This window comes from Apium graveolens, unplaced genomic scaffold, assembly GCF_009905375.1.
Source record: "Apium graveolens cultivar Ventura unplaced genomic scaffold, ASM990537v1 ctg1319, whole genome shotgun sequence".
NCBI lineage: Eukaryota > Viridiplantae > Streptophyta > Magnoliopsida > Apiales > Apiaceae > Apium > Apium graveolens.
Window position 1 is genome coordinate 156,376 of NW_027417189.1, and position 5,600 is coordinate 161,975.

Below are 5,600 nucleotides of genomic sequence, written 5' to 3' on the forward strand. Positions count from 1 at the left end.
ATATTTTATGATTGGTAGTTGTAATCTTGTCTCATACTTTATCATGTTGATCCTATTAGTAGTTAATCGGGGTTTATGCTTATTTAATTACTAGATTAGAGGTGTGTGAGTCCTCATTTCCTAACCCCGAGATTGAGGGCGTCACATATGCTCTTATTTTTATACATATATTTAATCATAAAAACATATTCAAATCTAATATATATTTCACCTTCATCCTGCAACAGTACCATTATCATTACATATCGTCCACTTCTACATCCTCATCGTCATTATCGTTCTTACTACATATATATATCAATGTATATTATGTATGTACACCATCTTCCCTCAGCCATTCTTTCATATCATTAAATCGACCACCATTTTAGCCATTACTTACTAACAAATTTGCCACCGAATTTCAGCTTCATTCCAGACCACACCTCCGTAAGCTCATTTACATCATTTTTCATACTCCCTTAATATATATATATATATGAATTTAAAACCCAAAGATTCTTATTTTTCTCCTCCTCTACCATCGACATCGTTATAACCAACACCTCAAAATATGAAAAATTATGGTAATTTGTTTTTTAAATTTTAGGTACCTGGGTTCAGATTTCAGTGTTTTTACTTTCATTTTGATGGTGTTGATGTGGTTTTAATAAAGATTTTTAGTGATTTTAGTTTGATTTTGACAATTTTGACAATGATGTTTGATAGTGGTCGTGGGGTAGTCATGGTGAAAGGGATGATGATATCGCTATATTCACAAAAAATGATTTAATAACATATTACTCAACTTATATATAATTTTATATTATATAATGATGAATAATACTATATGTTATATATAATTTTACATATAATTCTTTTCCCTAAAATTCTATAAGTAATCCAATATTTATATATATGTGTAAATATATATTTCATATAGTCATACATTAAAAATTCACTTATATTAACCTAAAACCTTGAAAATTAATAAATAAAATTAATTGGTTATTTTAGAATCTATGTTTTTAAGTACAATTAATTTATTTATCCATAAATTCATATTATCAATTATCATTATTCATGTATGTTATACAATTTATTATCGCTTTATCTGGTTTGAACATTAAAGTTGATATAACCCGAAAAATATTTACAAAAATAGTTAGAGTGTTAGCTATTGAGTACAATACATAGGGGGTGAATGTGTTTTCTTGATTTTTAGCCTTTTTGAAGTTTGGATAATGGTGTGTGAACAAAGCAGTTTAATTTGTAAAGATATTATGTTAGCAGAATTAAAACAACAAGCATATCAAACACAATATTTTAAAACTCAATTAATTTGTATTAATTAAGTTTGTCTTGCTACAAATTATGGGTTCTTAAAAATATAAGAACTCATTTCTTTCTTTAGAGAGTACAAGAAATTCTAGATCTGTTTGTTACATCTAAAAACAAAGGACCAGTGTTTACTTTATAGATTAGTAAACACAGGTTTACATAGTATGCAATAAGATGTACTAAATCCTTTTATAAGTAATCTCTGAATCTTTCTATTTTTGGCTTAATAAATCTTTGCAAATCTTGTAGGTCTATGTTCATCCTTTGTCAGTTAATCTTGTCCCTTGATCTTGTACTCTTCAAACTGTTTTCGTAGACTTTCCAATCTAAGTGATTAAATCATTTGTTAATTGATAATCTTGAATCTTTAACTTGTCTGTATTACTTTGAGGTTCATATTGAGATCTCCAGTTTGTTCTATAGAGAAGTTACATATCGATAAGTATAATGACTTATAGAGGTCTCTGAGTTCTCTGTAAGTGTAATTGACTTGTCGAGGTCTCTGAGTTCTCTATGAATGTACTTGACTTGTCGAGGTCTCTAGATCTCTACATGTAGAAATGACTTGTCGATAACTCTGAGATCTCTATATACATTCTAACTTGTCGATATTTCTGAGATCTCTAATAAGAAATTGACTTGTCGATATTTCTGATATTTATGAGATCTCTAATAAGAAATTGAATTTTCGATATCTCCAATCTTCACATCTTCATTTGACTTGTCGATATCTCTGAGACTTCTCTATAAGCCATTTTGGACTTCTCGATAAGTCATTCTGGAGCTCTCGAATGACTTCTCTATATAACTTGATATGTGACTTGTCGATATCTTGACTTAGAACATTTTTCTTAAAACAGATTTATTCAACTCCAAGCTTTTACATCTTTTCTCTAAGGCATGATCTTTGCTTGATCTTCTTCCAGAGTTTATTCTTAGTCTCGAAACTGTTACAGAAAAATACACCAGTATAATCTTCTAGCCTTTTTACAGACTCAAGAAATATAATACATAATACTTACTTAGATTATCATACAACTAAATCTCAGGGTTGTCAATGTGACTTAGTCTTGTTATTAAACATGCATGTCTTGCACAACAATCTCCTCCAATTTGTGAGAAGATTGTTTATCACAAATTCATACTTGATAACAAGATTAACCCTAAGTTAAAAATAATTACATAAAAATTAACAGATTTGACAAATTTTAACATTTATACATTGACCAATTTCATTAAATTAATAGTACAAAACTAGGTGAAATCTTCATAGCCTGGTTCTTTCCTAATGATGTCCTTGAGATTTATAAGCACATTGAGTTCTTCAATAATTTTTGTCCCTCTCAAGGCTTCTACCTGTTTAAGCCACTCATCAACTTTGTAACCATTGAGGCAATTAATTCTGAATTTTGTGTAACTGCCAATCTTTATGCTTAGAAATTGTCCAACTTTTGAAATTCTACTCATCCCCTTTGCCTTGAGCTCATTTGATCTTTGTTCAAACCTAGCAATTTCTTATGCATACTTCCTTTACTTCCTTTTCAGCCCTTGCTTTTACATTTCTTTCATCCCTTTCTCTCTGCCATACACACATCACTGTCTTCCATGCCCTTGTACTTGTGTCCTTGTCCTTCATTAAGCTAATCATCCGCTTAAATTTTGTGGTTGAAAGTGTATCCATTAAATCTCTGCTTAGTAGAGTACTGAACCATCCTGATAATAGATTGTGACTTCTCTCAATGATACAACCCAAACTTTGACCATTTCTTCAGATAATTGTTAAAAGTAGTTATCATCTGTGATGCACCAGTTTAAAGGTAGAAAATCAGTCTAATTAAAGCAATTCCAGATAACCCCCTTACCAACTTGTAGCTTATTTGGTTTTCTCCCAACAGTCTTGAAATGAGTCTTGATTGGTGACTTAAATGAAGGTAGATTCGGGATTTTCTTTAAGGTGATTTGGCTAGAAGTGATTGATATTTTGAGTAAGGTATTTGCAGTTTATTTGTACAAAAGTTTAGGCTTAGAGGTTAAAGGTGGTTGAGTGCTTGAGCTTGCAGGCTTAAATGTTTGAGTAGGTTGAATCTTGACTTGTAGTTCTTTAACATTTTTCTTGACACATTCACCATCTTCCCTTCTCTTCCTTCTGCTTTCACTCCCCTTCTTTTTATCATCATGCTTCTTTTCTTCTACTTTGTTGCCAGTTGCCTTGGTAGATTGGCTTGGATTTGAGCCAGAAAATTTTTGCTCATCATTCTTCTGCTCATCATCATCCTTATCATCTCTTTGTTGATTTGAGTAGTTGGCAACATGGTCTCAGCATTCTGTAGGTATCTTCCCAGCATCCTGATCATCTCCACATCTTCAGCTGTTTTGTTCTTCTTCCTCTTTAAGTCAGTTTCCAATGTCATAATCAATCTTGTATTTTCCTTTACACAATATTTAGGAATTATGAAGTATCTGCACTGTTTGGTTTGTGGACAGATGTAGGCCACCCCTTACTTAGATGTAGATTGGCTTCAGAAAAAGCAGCTATCTGAGATTTCTTGAGTTCATTGAGCAATTGGGTGTCCTCTGGAATTATTGGATTAACTCTATCAATTATTACATCTAGCTCAAATGCTCTCATGGTTTGAAGATTTGAGAGAGACACTTGTAGACATCTGTCCAAACCACAGTCATTGACATTAGCTACTAGACCTTTTTATTTTGCCTTTTTGACAAGCCTCACAAACTTCATCTTGAGCAAAATCCAGATTTGGCATATCTCACATTAACTCTTTTTTCACCAGGGAATTGATAGTGTTATGAATATATTGTAGGCTTGATGACTACTTAACAAACTACTCTAAGTAGATAAGTTAAATGATTTGTGTAACCATCTTTTGATGGAGTACCTTGTATTAAACAAGTATGTAGCTCATTCATGTATAATATAATATCTTAAAGGTTTAGAAATTGTTAGACATTCCAAGTGATGTTGACTACCAACAAGATATGTAGAATTGGTTGGCTAATTGTAAATAGATGATGTCTTGTACTTCTGCATAAGTGAATGGGTATCAATTGCTAAGGAAAGACTATCAACGGATAATCTGCAAAGCTCTCAATGGATGACTCAAGGCACCTTCAACGAACGATCCATAACAGACTCAACGGATAATGCTGAAGTCTCAAGGAATATCATATTCAAATAGCATTTGAAAGTGACTTGTCAGTCACATGGGTTGATTATATACAAAAGGAATGTGGCAGCCTACAAAAGGAATGTGGCAACCTATAATTAGGGTTATAAAGATCAAGAAGCATTTCCATTTTCATGCAAAATAGGGATATTTAAATATGCTATATCCCGGATTGCATGGGATAGAGAAATGAAGAAACATGTGATTAGTCCTAAACAATAGATTTATGTTTTGTCGTATTACACAGGTAACTTGGTGATATATAAACCAAGCGTAACAAAGAGTTAATTGTCGATTGACATAGTCAACACAAGTAAGAACTATAGAGAATTTGTAAGATGTATCCTTTAGAACTCTCAAGTTCAGTTTAAAAGAACTCTTGTAAGCAGCTGTGTGTTTTTGCATCACAGAGATCTTCTACATTTACATATATCTCTGGTGGAAATATAAATCCACCAATTTTTTTTAAACACCCTTGTTTATTTACTTTGTGTTTGAATACTTAAATACTTCTTATCCGCAACTAGCTTATTCAAACACTATTATATATATTCGTAAGAAGTTTTAAATTTTCAAAAAAAATCAGAATTTCATTCAACCTGTCTTCTGTAATTCTGTTGTTAGATTGTTCGGGAATAATAGGTATCTTTGTAATTCAGGTGAGAGAGCTTCTTGTGCCACGGTTTGCTTTGCTCAATGGATTCCTTGGTGTAGAAACATCATATTCCATCCTTATTTGCAGAGAATAAGTCTGCAAAAAACAAGCTTCCCTTTCTTGCTCCTTTCAAAGCAACTTCACCAGTCTTCTTGCTGATAATTGAGCATTCTCCTTTGTCAAATGAAACCTTAAATCCTCTATCTGTGAATTGAATGACACTCATGAGATTCACCTCAAGAGCAGCTATTAATGCTACATCTTCAATGACAATATTTCCAGAAACCAAATTGCCATATCCCATTGTGAAACCTTTGTTGTTGTATCCAAAAGTAACTAATGGGCCAACCATCTCCTCAAATTGTAATAGCAGAGCTTTATCACCTGTCATATTCCTGGAACAACCACTGTCTATGATCCATATGACCTTCTTCTCTTTT